This window comes from Chenopodium quinoa, unplaced genomic scaffold (genome assembly GCF_001683475.1).
Source record: "Chenopodium quinoa cultivar QQ74 unplaced genomic scaffold, ASM168347v1, whole genome shotgun sequence".
NCBI classification, from domain to species: domain Eukaryota; kingdom Viridiplantae; phylum Streptophyta; class Magnoliopsida; order Caryophyllales; family Amaranthaceae; genus Chenopodium; species Chenopodium quinoa.
In genome coordinates, this window is record NW_018742907.1 from 1,166,738 (window position 1) to 1,188,046 (window position 21,309).

Below are 21,309 nucleotides of genomic sequence, written 5' to 3' on the forward strand. Positions count from 1 at the left end.
CTATGCTAAAGTCACCAAACCATGGAGCGTATAAGAATTGCAATTTGCAAATGACATTAGGCCAAAATTCAATAGAGATGTACGAAAATTTTCATTTGCAAATTACATATCTAAATTTTCATATGTTAACTCAACAATCACAATCTAACACTACTAGAAAACAACCTTTTTTAGACGGAAAAAAATCGTCGGAAACATATGAAAATCCGTCGAAAATCACCTTTCCGATGGAAACATCTATCGCAAAACATTTTGTAGGAAATTTGACATTTTTCGAGGGAAATTCCGTCGAAAAAGCATATTTCGACGGAATTTGTTCTGTCGGAGTCAGGATTGACCTAAATTGAAATTCCGTCACAAAATTCCGACGGATTTAATTCCGTCATTAAATACCTCTTCTTACGGAATAATCCGTCGTAAATGAACTAGTTTCCGACGGACATATTCCGTCGTAGATAAGCAATTTTCCGAGGGATAACTATTCCGTCGCAAATTTGCGATGCATTTTTCCATCGCAAATTTTCGATGGATATTTATTCCCTCAGAATTTATATTTTTCCGACGGCTATATGCATGGGCAATTCCGTCGCAATCTTCCGACGGATTTAATTTCCGTCGCAAAGTTCCTGTTTTCGACGGATAATTGCATCAGAAATTTCGTCGGAAATTTTGCTGCTGATTTAATAAATTTTGTTGCTGAATTAACATCATTCGAAACCTATACCTCCTGCACTTAATTCATGATAAAATTAAATTCATGATTGAATTACGGAAATATTTATATATATATAAATAAAAATATATAGATTGTGTGCAGGCATAAAACATAATCCGAATTAAGTACATGTGCATACTACATAAACAAAAGCTATGCTTAATAATTCCCGGGGTACCCTGGCCTGCTCCGCCACTACCTAGGTCGTCCCTGGGGTCTTGATGCTGAGGATGAATGGTGGAACATGTGCCGTTGTTGAGGAAACGACTCATCAATTCATCCCACCTCTCCTGGTTTCTCCACTCTGTTTCGGCCATTTGCGCTTCAAATCGAGATTGCATCTCTACTTCCAATTCACTTCAGATTTCACTGCGAAGAATCTGCACCCTATGCTCCATCTGATCCTTCATCTGAGAAAGAACGGACGGCGTGTACTGCTGTGAAGACCTGGAAACTCGACCCATCCGGTTGCCATAGTACAGCTCTGCACTTTGGCCAAGTCCCTTAACACAACCCTTCTTGTTGTGACCACCCACCGTCTCCCAACAACTATTCGGACTCTTCTGAATCCCTTGAGTACTTGCTTCTTCAACCTTCTTCTGGTAGGCCTCCTACAGGATATACATCATACGAACATATATTGTTTAAAAAACTACCAACAACATAAGTTATATGTCTATTTAATTTCTAGAATATTCAAGCAAATTTAGCCAAAATGCCTCCTATTTTTCCTATTTTGCACATGTCTAAGCAAATGAACTCATTATTTCTCATAACATGTCAACATCACATAATATATAATAGGTGGATGTGCCTTGAAATCACATGATGTGTGAACTTAAGTAACTTTTGGGAAGCATTTTCCACCAAAGTCAACCAAATAAGGCCCAAATCACTTCTACTTTGCCCATTTTCTACATTTTTTATGTAACGAATTCATTCTTTCTTATAACATGTCAATATTACATATTTATAAGTGACCATGGCTTCAAATCACATAAAGTAGCACTTAAGTAAGTTTTAGGAAGCATTTTCATCAAAATAGGACCAAATAAGGCCTAAATGACTTGTACTTTGCCCATTTTCTTATCAATTGGACTCATTCTTCCTCATAATATCTCAAAATTACATAGTCATAGGTGTCTATGACTTGAAATCACATAAAAGGAGCACTTAAGTAAGTTTTAGGAAGCATTTTCAGCAAAATAGAACCAAGTAAGGCTTAAATGACTTCTACTTTGCCCATTTTCTTCATTTCTTATCAAATGAACTCATTATTCATCCAAAAATGTCAATATTAAGTAGTTTAGTGTGTCTATGACTTGAAATCACATAAAAATACGCATTAACTAAGTTTTAGGAACCATTTTCATCCACATTCATCCAAATAAGGCCTAAATGACTTCTACTTTGCCCATTTACTTCAGTTCTTAGCAAGTCAACTCATTCTTTCTTATAACATATCAATATCACATAGTTATAGGTGTTTATGAATTGAAATCACATAAAAGAAGAAATTTACTAAGTTTTAGGAAGCATTTTCAACAAAATAGAACCAAGTAAGGCCTATATGACTTTTACTTTGCCCATTTTCTTCATTTCTTATCAAATGAACTCATTCTTCCTCCTAACATGTTAATATTAGGTATTTTTAGGTGTATAGGGCTTGAAATCACATAAAAGGAGCACTTAAGTGAGTTTTAGGAAGCATTTTCATCAAAATAGAATCAAGTAAGGCCTAAATGACTTCTACTTTACCTAATTTCTTCAATTCTTATCAAATAAACTCATTTTTCCTCCGCCCATGTCAATATTAGATATTTATAGGTGGAAATGGCTTGAAATCACATAAAAGGAGCAACTTACTAAGTTTTAGGAAGCGTTTTCATCAAGGTAGAACCAAATGAGGCCTAAATGACTTTAACTTTGCCCATTTTCTACATTTCTTATTAAATGAACTTATTCATTCTTATAACAAGTCAATATTACATAGTTATTGGTGCATATGCCTTGAAATAACATAAAAGGAGCACTTAAGTAAGTTTTAGATTGCATTTTCATCAATATAGAACCAAATACGCCTATAATGATTTCTACTTTGCCAAATTTTCATGAAATTAATCAAATAAGTTTAGAGACTAGTTATATTGAAGTTGTTACCGCAATATGCTTGGCTTTGGCGTTGGCAGGCACTGAGCCTTTCCCAGGCACATCCTTGAAATGTGTCTTCAAGAAAAGCTCAGGAGTAGTTGGTAGCTAGCCTTGATTCTTCACCGCCTTATGTACATGCAGCAAATCAAAGTTAACATGTCAGACCATCATTACATAGTAATACACAATTGACTTCTATTTTACTTGCCTATAAAACAAACTTACCATCCTTTTTGCATGTTGTACAGATGAAATAGAACCTTGATAGTGGGTTGGTTCAACTACATTGTCCATGGATCCACCTCTTCTGTTCTTCTTGTTTTGTGCAGATCGCTTCTGATACGTCGGATCTGTGGAAACAATCTCCATCATCTTCTTGTGGACTTCCTCATTCAGCCAGCTTGACTTGGCGCCATTCATCTTGTGTGTGACTGTGTGGAACATGTCACGTAGGCGATTTGCAAACTTGAATTCGAAGGTTTTCTTCACATGCTCGTTCAACTCAGGTGCCCATGTGCATTGTTTCTACGAATGACAAACTCTTAAAGTTATAAATTCAACTCCATCAATACACTTAATAATACATGTATTAAGTAAGTACAAAATGTCATACGCTGAACAAGTTCCACCAATGCTCTTTCTTTTTTTCATCCTCTCTGTAATTCCTCCAAGGCTCTCGATAGTAGCCTATTAGCTTACCAGAGACCTTGTCCCTCACCTTGCTATCATTAAACCTACATTAAATGAGGAACAACGATGTTAGATGATTATCAACAAAAAGTAAATTTATAGAACATGTATGTTAGAGTAATAAATAGGTTAATGCTACGAAAATAAGAATATAAGTCCACACTACTAGAAAACAGCCATTTCCGACGGAAAAATTCCGTCAGAAACACCCTGAATTCCGTCAGAAATCCCGTTTCCGACAAAATCTCCGTCGGAACTGGTTGTCGGAAAATATTTTGTAGGAAAAACGATCTTTTTCGACGGAATTTCCATCGGAAACACTTCTCCGACGGAATTCCTTCGTCAGAAGAGATTTTCCGGCCCGGAAAAGTCCGTCGAAAAATTCTACGAAAATTCCGTCGGAAAATCCTACCAAAAAAAAAAAATCACCCCACACCACCCACCACCACCACGTCCATCCTTTTCCCACCAAACCGCCTGCCCAACCCGTTTTCCAACCAAACCACCTGCCCGAAAAACCCTCCCACAACCCTAACCCGTATCCTTCCCCACCACCCTAACCCTGACCCATATCCTTAACCCACCACCCAAATAATCTCTTATCTCCACCTTGCCGCCCAGATCTACCAACCACCACCACCCACCTCACCATCCGAACCCCCAAAATAAAAAACAACCATCCAAAATAAAATTAGAATACAAAAATAGCCACCCACCACCACCATAAACATTCACAAAGATCCGAAAAAAATTAAACAAAATAAATTAAAATCAAACAAAATAAATATATATACAATTATCTTCTGAAATTAATAAAATAACATTACAATTACATCAAAAATTAATTATAATCAGAATAGTTTTTAAAAATAATTAAACTAGATCTACAATCTAACCTAGATCTACAATCTAACCTAGATCTACAAAAAACCTTCAAAGTGGGTGGCGGGCCGCCGCGTTTAATTTTGTTGTTGTTGTTGCGCCACCGTGGAACCACCACAAAAAATTGCTAGTTGTTGTTGCTGTGCGGTGGTGGTGTCGTTGCCGTTTGCGGTGGTCAGAAAGAGGGGAAAGAAGAGGATAGAAGGAGGAGATCGAAGAAGAGGAGAGAAGGAGGAGATCAAAGAAGAGAGAGAAGGAGGGTGAGAGGACCAGAGAAAAGGAGAAGGGGAAAGAACGAGAGAAGGGGAAAGAACGAGAAAAGGAGAAGTGGAAAGAGAAAGAGAAATGACAGAAGGATGAGGCGGAAAAGAGAAATGACAGAGCTGAGGGGTTTTGGGGGGTTTTCTTTTTTTCTTTTCTTTTTTTTTTTTAAAAAAAATGGGAAATCCGTCGGAAGTCACTAAAATTTCGTTAGAAATTGCTACTGATTTAAAATCCGTCGGAAATTAATTATTTTTCGACGGAATCCGTCGGAAAATAAGTATTTTCAGATGGATTTAAATTCCGTCGGAAATTTTTGATGGAATTTCCGACGGAAATTTCGTTTTTTCCGACGGATTTTCATGTCCGTCGGAACACATATGTTGAAAATTGACCTTTTTCTTGTTGTGCCATTTCATTACATCTACGTACGTACCATAGCGTAATAGGGTCTAATACCAACTACTCAGAAGACTGCGATCCCATTGCCCCTGAAGCTATTATCGAAATTAATGAATGACTATTATTGAAAATTTTCCTATAACTTGGATTTAATCATGAAGAATAGCGCTATAGAATTTGTATTGAGTTCCATTTTCAGTTTTTCACCAATGCATTTGATCTATGACTACAAGTTTTAAACTGCATTTTTATTTTTATGTTAATATAGAAATTTGTTACCAAGTAGTTGAGGGTTACATGACATAGTTTATGTTGAATAGGTCTTGTAGAAATTATTTTTATTCTTCTTGATTACATCAAATAATGTATTTTACAGTGCATTATTGGACCAAATTAAACATCTCTTCTGCTATTAAGAAACAATCCATTATAATATCTGCTTCTTTGGTACAATTCAATTTATTAAAGACATCCTTCAAATGCCACAAAACTCTCGAACTATGCTCACAAAGTTCTTCAATATGAATTCCTTAGATCCTGCAGAGGCAAGAACATACCTATATAGAGAATTTCCTCAACGTTATCAATGGCTGATAACTACAAAAATATGGAGAAAAAGGAGTACACAAAGAGTGATAGGTAGAATCTACACAACCTCACCAATGGAAGGAGAAAGATTTTTCTTGCGTTTGTTGTTGGATCATGTTAAAGGCCCCGAATCATTTGAGCATCTACGAACTATCAATGGAATTTTTTATTCTACTTTTAGAGAAGCAGTTGAAAAACTAGGTCTTATGGAGAATGATGCAAGCATTCGTAATTGTTTGCATGAAGCATCAAACTCTAAAATGCCATCATCATTGAGAAGATTGTTTATCACGTCGTTGGTTTATTGTCAACCAACCGGGGTTCAATCTCTATGGGATGAATTTTATCATTACATGGTTGAAGACTACTTATATTCAACTTCAAAAAATCCAAATCTGGTACGTGATTCAGTTCTCTATGACATCGATCGCATGTTAAAACAATTAGGAAAGAGTGTCAATGACTTCGACTTACCTAAAATAAACATGCGATTGGATGGAAACGTACAAGTAGCTAGAGCCATACATGATGATTTATCAACACCAGTGCCCCTTGAAGATGTGCATTGTGCTGAGCATCTTAATGACGACCAACGATCTTCATTTGATATCATTATGGAAGCTATTGATGCAGAGAATGGTCGAATTTTCTTTATAGATGGTCCGGGTGAGACAGGTAAGACTTATCTATATCGAGCCATACTTGCAACAATCAAGCTTAGAGGGAAATTTGGATTACCAGTAGCCAGCTCAGGTATTGCTGCCACACTATTGCATCGAGGAAAAACCGCTCATAAAACTCTTGGTATTCCGGTTACGCTGCATGCTTCGTCAACTTGGAAGTTTAGTAAACAAGATGGCACAATTGGTCAAGTATGCAGCTGTCATAATATGGGATGAAGCAACAATGACTCATCGACATACGTATGAAGCAATTGATCGTAGTTTAAGAGATCTAACAGGGGTTGATGTTCCATTTGGCGGCAAGGTCATAGTGTTTGGTGGAGATTAGGGGTGGTTATTGGGCGGGCCGGTGCGGGTCATTAGCGGGGCGAGTTGGTTGCGGGTCATGCTGAATATTTAGCGGGTCAGGGTCGGGTCAGGGTCAATGCGGGTCAAGGTCGGGTCAGGGTCGAGGTAAAAATAAAACGGGCCATTAACGGGCCATAAACTTCTACTAATCATGCACTTGCAATGCACTTTTGAGTATTGTCTGCCAGCATTTTCTACTTTCATATTGCATTTCTCAGGATGCATATATGACACAGAATAAGCCAATTGCAGAACTTGAAAATTTATAACTGACATATGCTAACAAGGGCCATTAATTTCTTTCTCTTAATTAGCCATTAATAAGTCATTTAGAAGGTGTAATTAACACTGAAAATCGAAAATGCAGATTTTAATTGAGAGAGATTATCAAAGAACAACACCAAAATTCTACTACTAAGATTAAGCAAAACAAATTTAGATTATAAAATAAATCAGCATTAGCAATTACGCATTCAAATCTCGCCTAATATCAGCATAGTAGAAATTGGGATTATAAATCAATATGCATTTGGTGATTTGGTTCAACAATGTTTGATTATTCCATGTTGATTATTCAATGTTTGATTAATAAGAACAAATTAAGAAAGAGAAAATGATGTTACCTGAGACTCTAAGTGCGCGGCTTCAATGGAGAATTCTGAGTGCGCTTCAATGGAGAACTTGAGTGCGCTTCAATTGAGAACTCTGAAGTTGCGCTTTAATAGAGAACTCTGAGTGCGCTTCAATGGAGGAGAGAGAAAATGGATGTGAGGGTAGAAGTTGAATGCTGACCGTTAGTATTATTACTGGGCTTTTTAGTTTAGTTATTAAATTAATGGGCTATAAAATAAAACCCTATAAAAAATGACCCTATAAAAGCCCTGTTCATTAAAAAATTAAAGGGTCAAAACCCTTTAATATTAGGCCCGACCCTTTTGCCATTGGGTAGCCCTACCCAATAACCAGGCCTAAGTGGAGATTGTAGACAACTTTTACCTGTTGTACCAAAAGGAACAAAGGCTCAAACTATAGATGCGTGTTTGGTCAGGTCAACACTATGGAGACATGTTCAACTACTTCATCTCACTCAAATTGGTAAACGTTTCTTGAAAGAGGATTATTTTTTTTATTTTATTTTTTTCCCAAAGAGGATTATGAATATCCTGCATCGAATATAAACTCGCAACAGAGAGAAAAAATAAAGAGATAGAGAGAAAAGGAAAAAGATGTCGACGCCACTTCGGGAAGGTCCCGGTGGTTACTGTTTGCGTTCTAGGGTTGTCCCATCCAGGTATTCTAACTTATTTGTTTTTAACTTGATTCAAATCATTCAATCGATCTGATCTATAGGGTTTTAAAATTGCTGGAATTTTGTATTATTGAGTTAAAATTGCACAAAAAAAAAGAGGATAAAATTGATTTCTTGTGCTGATTAGTTGATTGAATTTAGGTTTAGCTTGTAAAAATTCCATAAATCATTTATTTTTGGGGGATTTTGAAACCCAAAATTATACTAATTCGAATAAGTCGTAAGAAGTATTTCTCAAGTCCATCAGCAAACATTTATGGCAGTGTTTGCTGATGGACTTTCAAACCTCTTATGTTTGGTAATTTCAATGAACTTGTCTTGCAGAGGCTAAAACCAAAATCAATCGCTGCTGCTTTTTTTGTATGGATAACAATATTTATCATCCTAGATGTAGAGGATTCAAGACTGGCCTGGAGAATAATGGTGGAATATATTTCTAAGGAGCGTGAAAGACTCAATGATTTCCTGGCTATGTTGTCCAGGAACTACTTTTAATGACCATAATACTGTGGGTATCTATGATGTAATTGAAGTTATGTTTGAACTTTGAAGCATGCCTGGTTTTCTAGTTTGGCTAGTTGCCTTCTAAAAATTATCTTGGCTCTGTGCTAGGACATAGTAGTAGACTCTGTGAGTATTTGCGGTAGTATCATTGTATCTCTCAGACTAATTTTACTTCTTACATCAAATAATGTATTTTACAATGCATTATTTGACCAAACATCTCTATAATAATGAAAAAAAAAACAGTCCATTATAATCTCTGCTTCTTTGGTATATATACATCAAACTGTAATCAATCTTTTCAAGAGAAAATTGATGTTTATAGCCCAGGCTTCTGTAGCCCAAGCATACGGGATAGGTCTTTGTCTAGGGGATGTATCTTCCTTTCTGTTTAAGCTGCATTTCAGAATCTGGTATTGAGGCCAGAAAACTCTGCCCAGGAAACAAAGGTGCTGTTATATGGTATGATCATTGCATTTTCAAGTACCTCGATCTAAAAATTCTTTGGTCAGATCGATAAAAGTGTGACATACTCCCATTTGAATGCCAATATGTGACTAATAATCAAAAACTGTTTAAGCACAAAAAAATAGTGAGTTATTGAGTAGATTATCTTTAGTGGCTTATCAAGCTTTCTTTCCTACAGCTTTTCCTCAATTCCTCTTTTTTTTTTCCTTCTTTTGATGAGGCTTGTCCAACTAAGCCCCCCTCCCAAATCGTTTTTCTCTCTATATAATTTTCTTTTATGGTTTATGTGCGCCTAAGAAAGTCCTTTTCATTTTTGCTTATTTCTTAGTCTTATACCTTAAGAAGATCTCTTATAAGTATCTTTTCCGTATCTTCCTTTCCTAATATTGTCTCCTTTGCTTCATTCTTTCCTTTTCTCTCCTGTTCACTGTTTTTTTCGCCAAATTCTAATCCAACTTTTATGACTTATAGAGAGTCATTTCGTACATGATTTTGGATTTCCATCAAATAAAATACACTCTAATAATAATTCTTTCTAAGAAAGACTCGATTTCTTCTCCTCTACTTAAATTACTTTTACAATGTGATAGCATTTTTATAAAATCCCTAAACATTTTTAAAGAAATACTTACCTTAAGAAGATAATATATAGTATATTTACAAAATCTCTAAACATTTTTTTTATCACCATGCCTCTTAGTCATTTTAAAATGCTAAAATTATAAAGTCGATTCATGTTAGCTTCCCCTTTGTCTAAAAGTTCTTTTTATCTCGTCTTCATTCCCTCATTGTTTTTGTGTACATTTTAAAGTTAACTTTGTTGTTGTTAATATTGTTGCTGCTACAAATGCACTTTAAAGTTAACTTTGTTGTTGTTACTTGTATCTAATACAAATATGCATAGCAAACACAGATACATGTACAAGAACATGAATTAAAACTGCAGCATAAGGCAGAACCCAATTTTCCAAGGTTGGTGCAATCAGAATAAGAAAATATAAAAGCAAAGACTTTGATTACAGTCTGGTAATTTTAGCAGTACGTTATACATCAAGCAATCACCATTCTTCCTTCTGTGAATATTCATGCTGAGAAAATTACCTTGAGAAGTCACTGTTGCTCTTCTATGCCTGCACCAGTCTTGCTGTCGCAAAGAAGCAACATAATGGCAGAACAAGGACAGTCCTGCAGAGTCTACATCCTCTACAATAACATAATTCTGAGCTTTTAGTAAAACAAATTGGTACATGGTCCAAAATTTGTATAACAAATGCAAACTTATGAGAATAGCTGGATATAGGCAATATACCAATCCTACCCTAATATAAGCTCCTCCAATTCATCAACTAGGGGTGAAAGTACTCCATAAATAGGAGAGGGTTTTTTTTTTTAGATTAAAATCAATTTTTTTTTTTTTTAAAAAAAAAAAAGAAAATTGTAAAAAAATAATAATTCAACAATCATAAAAAATAATGCGATACGTGTCACAATTAACTACTCCATAATTAAATAGGTTACCAACCAGTCACATTCTATTTTAAGCAGATGACCTCCAAAAATGATCATACAATATTATTATGAGATAAATAAAATATCATTGTGAAAAAAAGGGACAAATGTCATATTGTTTTTAAATATTTTTCCTTATTAGTTTTGGGCAATTATTTAGAGGTGGAAGTAATAAAATTATAAAAAGTGTCAAAAAAAAAAAAAAAAAATATGGCTCCGTCGTATTAAACAGATGTTATAGCTAATTTAGTTACTTAGATTTTTAAAAGTACTAGTAAGTCTAATATGAGAACAAATTGCTTTAGTAGCCATGTGTCAATGTGGCAGTCAGCCAATCACGCAATACTTATTCATAATCATCTTGCCTGCTAGATACAAAGTTTATTTAGAACCCCTGGGGTTTCGGCCATATACGCAAGGATCACAAAAACTACAGACAAAGTAAGAATGCCTACTATTAAGCATAATCATTCAGTAGATTACCTTGGCATTGGAAGGGCCAGAAAGAGGGACATACATATTACATATACTTGTACGACTTTTAAATAACTACAGAGTAGAGAGTAGTGCTGTGGAGAATAGATATAGGAGGTAAATATTCATTAGAAAAAGTCTTGTGTCGCCATTCAGCTCTATAACCAGACGATTTTACAACCTTCCAGCCTAATTTTTTTTTTTTTGGAACCGTAATGGATGCCTTATATTGATAATTTATCCATCAAAACATAAGAAGAAACCTCACAAGGGCTATGGTTCTCCTAAAATTGTTCAACACCATAAGGCAAAATACGAGCCAAGGTATGGGCAACAGAATTCCCGTCTCGTTTTACATGACACCACAAAACGAAATTAAAGTGAACACAAGAAGACAATATATCATCTAGAATTGCATCAAAATCGGTGAAGAAAACCGAGGCCTTCGACAGTCTAGTAATGAGGACTTGGCTATCTGCTTCAAGAATGATGTCCTTCAAGCCAAAGCGTTTGGCTAACCTGATCGCCATGGCAGCAGCCTTGGTTTCTGCAATAATTGGCGGCCAATGAGCGCGCCCTTCCAGTCCCTCGCAATGACTCCAAGACCCACCCACCCATCAACACTCAGCGAGGTGTCGCAATTGAGTTTAATCGTCCCATCTGGTGGTGCAACCCATTTCTTTGAGCTGCTGCAGGTAGCTTTCTTCACACCTCCATAAATTTTGTGCGCATACAGACCACAATCATTAGCAAGTTGATACACACGGTCTATAATCACTAGGTGGTGAGTGTCCTTGCTATTGAACACCATATCATTCCTCTTAGACCACAAATTCCATAGCAAGATAGCACCCCTACAGAATTTCTTTTTATCCAATTTGCACCAAGAATCAATTAACTCTAAGAAAGTCATACCAGAAGGCCAAAAAGACATCTCTTTGCAATCGCATTCTATCCACAGATCCCGTACCGAATGACAATAATAAAAAAAAATGGCATGTTGCAGCGTTTCTGGACTTCCCACACACCAAGGGCAATCAGAACATTCAGTCATATGTCTGAATTTGAGGTATGCACGAACCATTAAGGTCCCTGTACAAATGCGCCACAAAAAGTGACGCACTTTCGGGGTGACTAGTGACGCACTTTCGGGGTGACTTCCAAACTCCTTATGTCTACCCATGTTTTATGGAAAAGATCAAGGTTGCAAGATTTACCTAGCATATATGCAGTCTTAACCGAATAGCAGCCATCCATGGAGAAAGCCCACGCTATAGAGTCCAGTCCTGCTTTCGAGCTCAAGGAAATAGGCCGGATAGCTAGGATGCTGCGCACATCAACCTCATTAAAGGTGCTTTCGATTCGTTGAACATCCCAATCCCGAGCCTCATGATCTATCAAGTCACTTACAAGTGACTCTTCATCATTATTGCTAGGAGAAGTGATAAACTTGCTCTCTCCATTATCAACCCAAGGGTCATTCCATATGTTGACTGTCGAACCATTCCCGATTCTCCAAATGATTCCTTCTTTGAAAAGTGCTTTCGAGGACCAATTTCTACGCCATGAAAAGCTACCTCCAACTCCCGAATTCGCCTCAAGAAAACTCTTCCCTGCGAAATACTTAGCACTCAAGACCTTGTGCAAAAGTGATTCGGGTTAGACACTAATCGCCAAGCTTATCAACCAAGAAGTGCATCATTGAAGACCCTCAAATCCCGGAATCCCATTCCCCCAAGACATTTAGGTGTGCATAGATCCTTCCAGCTTTTCCAATGTACCCTCTTTTTATCCTCTTCTTGACCCCACCAAAACCGAGCAATCATGGAATGTATATCATCAATTACCCCTGCCGGAATTTTGTACACCCCCATAATGTACGTCGGGATTGCTTGGATGACTGATTTAATAAGAATTTCCTTCCCTGCTCTTGATAACAATTTCTTCCGTATCCTATCCTTAAGAGCCGAGAAAACCAACTTTTTTTTTTTAATTTTCGATGATAGTTGGGATCCCAAGATACTTTTCATGTTTTTCAACCCGTCGCATTGTTAAAATTTCCAATAGTTCCTCCTGTTTAGAGACATCCACTCCTTTGCTAAAAGAGACCTCCGATTTATCGTAATTAATTTTTTGCTGAAAGCTTGTTCATATATGATGAGAATTCAACAATTTTTTAACACTCGCTTCGGTTGGCTCTTGTAAAGAGAAGGTCATCAGCAAATAGGAGATGAGAAATCTCTGGCCCTCTGCGACTAGCTCTGACCCCATGGATGGAACCCTCAAGAACAGCTTGCCGCAACAAACCTGAGAAAGCATCTGCCACTCTATTTTTCTAGATTAAATAGAATGCAAGAAGTTCCATGTGAAGTCAACGCTCCGCTCCATAGTCTAACGAGTAAAGATACGGGGAAAGAGGGTCTTCTTGCCGGAGACCTCTAGTAGGGGAGACCGACCACAAACACCGCCATTGACAATGAAAGAGTAGTTTACTGAAGTTACACACTCCATTATCGTCCCCACCCATCTTCCATCAAACCCCATTTTTAGGAGCAATTTTTCCCGGAAATTCCATTCAACTCTGTCATAGGCCTTACTCATATCCAACTTCATCGAAATTGCCCCTTTCTTCCCATTACACCTCATTTTCATCGTGTGAAACAACTCTAAGGCAATGAGGGTATTATCTGTAATTAATCTTCTCGGAACAAAGGCACTCTAATTTTTCGAAGCAATTCCAGGAAGGATCGATTTTAATCTCATCACAATGGCTTTCGAAGCAATTTTATACAACACATTACAGAGAGCAATAGGCCTAAATTCAGTCATCAAAGTAGGAGATTTAACCTTTGGAATAAGCACAATGTTAGTATTATTTACAAGGCCAAAAGAATCATTACCCTGTAAATATTACTAATAAGCCTCGAGACATCGTCACCCACAATATGCCAAAATTTCTGGAGAAATATAGCATGCACACCGTCTAGGCCACAAGTCAATAAAGATTATTTGATATACGAAAATGCTCATTTGCAAATTGACATTTCTAAATTGTCATATGTTAATTCAACAATCACAATCTAAAAACTTATGGACTCAACAACTACAAATATACAAAGTACATATGTAAATGAAATTTTGTCTATAAACTTTGAATTACTAGAAGATTATTTAATTTTCCTTTTATTAAAGTGAAGAATAATGGCTTTTCATTCCTCTATATGTACTTAATTTTAGAGGAGTAACACACGCTACGTAATGTCAAATTTCAAATTTTAAATTAAGATTAATCAGAATTTAGCGGGCTTAAAAAAAATCAAAAGCAATTTCTGTTTGGGTCCAATTTAGTCCAATTGGGCCTAGGCATTAAATGATCCAATTAAAGCCCAAGGTCAAGGTTCAACTCTCCAATTGTGCTAAAGTCAAAGGTCAACCCACAAAGCAAGCCAATTGGGCTAAGGCCCAACCTCTCCATGTATGATGAGGTATAAAAGCCATCAATATTGATACATTTATTATGTTCATTGATATATTCTGAGATATACCATCAAAGCCTCAAGCAACAAACTATCTTGCATAGTGTCCTCTTCTTACACATTGTACTGACTTTAGCATCGGAGGGGCCTTCCTCGGCAACACCCCCGAGGCTAGTTTACGTGTGTTTACTGTGCAGGAAACCTTCGGCCCAACATAACTTGGACCGAATCCAGCCTTCTCCGTTTCAGCGGACCTTCGGCAAGGTCCCATTGTTTTCACCCGAAACAATTTGGCGCCGTCTGTGGGGAAGACTTTCAAAAATCTTTAAGCCAAATTCCTAACCAAGATCATCTTGCAATTATCTTAGCAGCAATGGCTAAGAACCGCAAGAGCAAAAGCCTCCGTCAAGGAGCGGGCGAAAAGCCTAAAACCCCTACACCATCACCCTCGCCGGACCGGAACTCTCCCAAGGGTGCCGGCTCGGGGGGAGGATCATACAAGGAGGATTCCCTATCTCCCGTAATTCATGACTCTCATTATAGGCCGAGTTACTCTCGGTCTAGCAGGGGTGAGTCCGATCATAGGACACATTCAGTGTCCCAAAGCCAACCATCGGCTGCGCGCCCTCATTCCCACACTCGGCCGAGGACCCCTTTGACGGGGCCCAGCTCGGAAGAGGTGGCAAGAGCGCTGGCAGTACTCATGGAGGCGATGAGGGCACAAAATATGCCACCACCTCGTGATCGAACTCCTCCACATACCCGGCATCAGCGGAGGAAGTTAGACCATGATGGTGGGAAGCTTCCTTCCTTCCGGGAACTGGAAGAGTGGGAGGAGGATTCCTGGAAAAATGAAAAACAAAGGAAAAAGAACCCTCAATTTTTAAAAGGATCCTCATCCTCAAGACCAGAAGCGCATAAGAGCAGCAGCTCAGCTTCTCGGCCAGAATCTACTCACAGAGAACCTGAGACTGTTCGCAGAAGCGTCCTTGACCGACTCGGCGGCAAGGAACCGAGCGTGCGCAGTCGCCTCTCGTTCCCTGCAGCCGAGGCCCAGACTTCCCAGCCAGGGACGAAAACCACTCCTACCTCTCTAAGAGGGCGGAGCGCGGTCCCTTCGGCCAGGAACAAGGGCAAGGCCGTTATGCTACCCGCCAGTTCACCATTCGAGCAATGGATACTGGAAGAGCGCGTACCCACGGTTAAAATACCGTCGCACATCACATATGACGGGACCACAGATCCGAAGGATCACGTGGCCTCGTATGAGACTCATATGCATCTTTGCCCCACATCCGAGGCGACTTGGTGCAAATATTTCCCAACCACTCTCAAGGGGGTCGCGCAAGCGTGGATCTCCAAGGGAGTAAGGCAAGGCTCCGTAACAGGGTGGGATGATCTGTCCTCCAAGTTCAGGAGCAAGTTTTCCACGGCAAACCGCCGAGAGAAGACTACCGCAGAGCTCATGAGTCTGCAACAGGGGGAAACCGAAAGCCTCCGAGACTACCTGACCCGTTTCAGTAACGAGTCATCAAGCGTCTCCCATCTGGACCAGGGGCTAGCCGTTTTCGCAATGCAGAATGGCCTTCAGCCCGGAAAGTTCCTAGACTTCATGGTCATGCATACCCCGCAGACCTTGGAGGAAGCTCTTAATGCTTCGGATAAGTTCATCCGAGCCGAAGAATGGAACAAAGCGAAAACCCAACCTCAATTCGGGGGAGGGAAACAAAGACAAATACCCTTGTCTGAAGGCCAAGGCCATAAGGCAAAGGGAAAGTCAAAGGCCCCGGAGCAATCTTTGGCCAGCGACCCAAAGAAGGAAAGATCTGCCTCATACACAGGCAGATACGAGTCCTACACTCCGCTCTCTCTTCCACGCGCCAAAATTTACAGCGTGACGAAGGAGGAGCAGAGTTACCGAAAGCCGAGACCACTCCCAGAGTGGTATCAGCGAAAAAATAAAAATCAGTGGTGCGAGTTCCACGAGTCTTCGGGACACAACACTGAGGAGTGTATCCAACTGAAGGACCAGATAGAGGACATGGTCCGGAAGGGATACTTGAAAAAATACATTGCGGATCACCGCGAGAAAAAAGAATCCGACAGGTCAGCAAAGGACCCTCGGCAAGACCTCGACTTCCCCCGGAAAAACAGTAAAAAGCCGGAGGGGAAATTCCCTCCGATCAATGTTATCTCGGGAGGAATATACTCTCGGAGGGAGCACAAGCGACACCTTAGAGCTTTGACTCACCAGGTGAACAACGCTGACATTCAATCTCCCCAGTCGCCGGTGCCGAACATGACGTTCACAGCCGCCGACTGCCGGGGGATTACGTTCCCTCACGAGGATCCGTTGGTGATCATCGCCACGGTGGCCAACCACGACGTCAGTAAGGTCCTTGTTGACGGTGGCAGTGGAGCAAACATTCTGTTCCGAAAGGCCTACAATCAAATTAAGCTGAAGCCCAAGCACCTTACGCCGGTACCCTACCCGGTATCCGGGTTCAATGGGGCTTCAACTTATCCAGATGGGAAGGTGACACTTCCTGTCACCATCGGTTGCGATGAGGCAGCCCGGAACGTCATGATTGAATTTTTGGTCATCGACGCTCCTTCAGTGTACAACGTGATTTTGGGGAGACCCATAATTCACGAGATCCAAGGGGTCGTCTCAACTTATCATCAGCTGATGATTTACGTCTCAAACGCCGGCTTCCCCGAAAGGATACATGGCAACCAAAAGGACGCCCGAAGGTGCAACTACCTCAAGCCATCCAGTAGTCGCCCAGATGACGACAAGGATGAGGAGGAGAAAGAAAAAGAAAGAGAGCCAAGCACAAAAAAGCCAAAAGGCCTAAGTGCTTCGGCCCAAGGATCTGTGCCCAGAGAAAAAGGGCCCGAAAGGGAAAAGGCTAGCTCTTCAGCTGAGCCGCAAGACTCAGAGAGCCAGCCGAAGAACAAAAAGACTGGGACACCTGCTGACATTGGCAGCAGGCCAGATTCTGAAGAGTCCAGTCCATCAGCAATGGACATGGACCAACAGACTGAAACAGTTGAGTTGGCCGAAGGAGACGTTGAGAAATGTGTAACAATCGGGATGGACCTTGATCCGAACACCCGTTGTGAACTTATTCAGCTCCTTCGGGACAACAGAGATGTGTTTGCTTTCTCGGCAACTGATATGCCCGGGATAAGTTCAGACCTCATCTCCCATAAGCTTAATGTTGACCCGACGTGTCGACCAGTTAAGCAAAAGAAGCGGAATTACTCCGCCAATAAGAACCGAGACATCTCAGCCGAGGTCAAAAAATTATTGGAGGCAGGATTCATCGAACCTTGCCAATATCCAGAATGGCTGGCAAATGTGGTGATGGTTCAGAAGCCCAATGGTACCTGGAGGATGTGCGTTGACTTCACGGACCTAAATAAGGCTTGTCCAAAGGATTTCTATCCCTTGCCGAGGATCGATCAGCTAGTCGATTCGACAAGTGGCCATGCCTTGCTTAGTTTCATGGACGCATTCTCGGGGTATCATCAGATCTTTATGCACCCCGACGATCGAGCAAAGACAGCATTCGTCACGAACGCTGGGGTGTACAATTACAAAATGATGCCCTTCGGATTGAAAAATGCGGGGGCAACCTATCAAAGGCTGGTGGATCAAGTTTTCGCCGATCAAAAGGGCCGAAACATGGAAGTCTATGTTGACGATTCGATCGTCAAAAGCAAAAAACTAGAGGACCATGTAAAGGACCTGGCTGAAACTTTCGCCACCTTGAGAAAGCATCAAATGAAGCTGAATCCGAAGAAGTGTGTCTTCGGCGTGAAGTCAGGGAAATTCCTTGGGTTCATGGTCAGCAAAAGGGGGATTGATGCCAATCCCTCTAAAGTCAAAGCGGCAATCGACCTTCGTGAGCCGAAAACGAAGCGGGATGTTCAGCGGCTCACCGGAAGAATGGCAGCCCTCTCGAGGTTCATTTCCAGAGCTTCGGATAAGGGGTTACCTTTCTTCAAAGCCCTGAAACTCCCGAAAACAAAAGAGCTCGTTTGGGAGGAAGAGCAAAAAGACGCCTTTAAACAGCTTCGGGAGCATCTGGCTGAACTCCCAACGCTGGCTAGCCCAGCTGAAGGAGAAACTTTATACCTATATGTGGCCGTTAGCCCTGCCACCATCAGCGCAGTATTGCTGAAGGAAGAGAGTAAAAGTCAGCAACCGATCTACTTCGTCAGTCATACACTGACGGATGCCGAGACTCGCTATCCACTACTCGAGAAAGTTTCTTTCGCAGTAGTAGTAGCTACTCGGAAGCTGAGGCCCTATTTTGATTGCCATCAGATAGTGGTCTTAACTGATCAGCCGTTGGAAAAAGTTCTCGGCAAGGTTGAAAAATCTGGTAGGCTAGCCAAGTGGGCTTTTGAGCTCACCGAATTCAGCATCAGCTACCGTCCGAGGGCTGCCATTAAGGCTCAAGCTCTAGCGGATTCCTGGCCGAATGCTCATACCAAGAAGCGCTAGACAGTGAAAAGAAAGTTTGGACCGTGTTTACGGATGGATCTTCCACCGAAAACGGTTCAGGGGCAGGAGTAGTGATAACTTCTCCCGAAGGCAAATCCTTTGAGTATGCACTAAAGTTTTCTTTTAAGGCCTCGAACAATGAAGCCGAGTATGAGGCAGCAATCGCCGGCCTAGAATTGTGCATCTCCCTGGAAGCCGATCATGTCTGCTTAAAAACAGACTCTCAGCTAGTTGCATATCAGATCAGTGGCAGCTACGAGGCCAAAGAGCCCTCCATGATAGCTTATCTTGCCAAGATCAAATCAGTCATTGCAGAGCTGAAAACTTTTGAGGTTCAGCTGATCCCAAGGGGTCAGAATACTCAAGCCGATGCACTCTCCAAACTTGCTAGTTCATCTCTTACCGAGCTGAACAGATCTGTATATGTAGAAGTGCGTCGAGAGAGAAGTGTCGACGAAACACCTAAAGTGTGCTGCGCTGACCCAGAGCCTAGTTGGATGGACCCCATCCTAGCTTTCAAGCTTCGGGGAGAAACTCCTGAAGATAAAGCTTTGGCCTCCAAGATGAAGAGAACCAGCTCTAGGTTCATTGTCTTCAGGGGGGAACTTCTGAAAAAGTCCTTCTCAGCCCCATTGCTGAAATGCGTGGGACCAACAGATGCAGATTATATCCTACGGGAGATTCACCTCGGCATCTGTGGGAACCACATTGGGGGAAGAACCTTAGCCTACAAGGCATTGAGGGCTGGATATTACTGGCCCACCATGATCGCAGATGCTAAGGAGCTGGTTCGGAAATGCGAAAAATGTCAAAAATACGCTCCAGTTATCCATCAGCCAGCAAGGGATCTTCAGCCGATCCTTAATCCACTCCCGTTTGCCCAATGGGGACTGGATATACTGGGACCATTTCCAGAGGCTGTGTACCAGAAAAAATGGCTGATAGTTGGTGTCGACTACTTCAGTAAATGGATCGAGGCCGAAGCAGCCTCGAACATTACAGAGCAAACTGTCAGAAAATTTATCTGGCAGAATATCATCACTCGATTTGGCGTCCCGAGAGTATTTGTCTTCGATCATGGGAGGCAATTCGATAACTTGCCGCTGAAGCGGTATACAGATCAGTTCAGCATCAAACTGGCATATTCAGCGGTATGCCACCCGCAAAGTAACGGACAAGCCGAAGTTGCAAATAAACAGATCCTAAATGCCCTCAAGAAGAGGGTGGAAGATCAAAAGTCCAAGTGGCTGGAGGAGCTCCCTGGAACCCTTTGGTCCCTTCGGACAACTGAAAAAGAGGCAACGGGCCACTCATCTTTTGAACTGGTATATGGTGCCGAAGCAGTCCTTCCAGTGGAAATTGGCTCTGAGAGCCTTCGAGTGCACCACTTCTCGGCTGAGAATGAGCGACTGATGAGGGAATCTCTCGATTTCCTCGACGAAGTAAGAGACTCAGCCCGAGACAGAATGGCCGCCTATAGGCAGAGAATCAGCAAATTTTATAACTGAAGGGTCCATGCAAGGCCTCTCAAAATTGGAGACCTTGTCCTTCGGAATGCTGCTGCAGTTCAGAAAGGCCGAATCCATGGGAAACTCTCAGCTGCATGGGAAGGACCTTATGAAATCTATGATGAGCTTCAGCCAGGGACATACCGACTTCGGCAGTTGGATGGAACTGAGTTGAAAAATCACTGGAACGCTGATGTACTGAAAAAATACCATGTGTAAACCCTTCGGGGCAGAACAATCTTTGTAAGTACATTTTGAACTAATAAAAGGCCTTGGAGCCGCCATTTATATAAATGTTTACTTTTTATCCTTTCAAAATTTTCTTTGTTCTATCTACTCTTTAAGGGTTTTTTATTCAGCCTCGTCTGAAACCTTCGCCTTCGGGTAACTGGGTTTCAGATTGCTGACAAAATCCGTCTTTTTAAAGAACACTGGTCTTTCAGCTGAAGTCAAACTTCAGTAAGACTTGTTCTCCAAAGACATGCGTCCATGGACAATTCTGGGATATTGCCTTAACTGAGCCTTGTATCCCAGAGAGCCATTATCCGAAACATTGCCTTAAGTTGGCCCTGTGTTTCGGGTATCCATTTTTCAAAGATAGACAGAAAATCAAGGATAACAGCAACAGTTGAAAATTTTTAAATCAGCCTCGTCTGAAACCTTCGCCTTCGGGTAACTGGGTTTCAGATTGCTGACAAAACTCGTCTTTTTAAAGAACACTGGTCTTTCAGCTGAAGTCAAACTTCAGTAAGACTTGTTCTCCAAAGACATGAGTCCATGGACAATTCTGGGATATTGCCTTAACTGAGCCTTGTATCCCAGAAA

General features: G+C 40.7%; 1 long non-coding RNA gene across 1 annotated transcript; it reads left to right on the plus strand.

The window, feature by feature from the left end:
* Window positions 1-7,746: 7,746 nt before the first annotated feature.
* LOC110727428 lies at window positions 7,747-8,806 on the plus strand. The gene is made up of 2 exons (XR_002512548.1): window positions 7,747-8,011; window positions 8,354-8,806. It is a non-coding gene; the product is annotated as an uncharacterized LOC110727428 (long non-coding RNA).
* The last annotated feature ends 12,503 nt before the right edge of the window (window positions 8,807-21,309 follow it).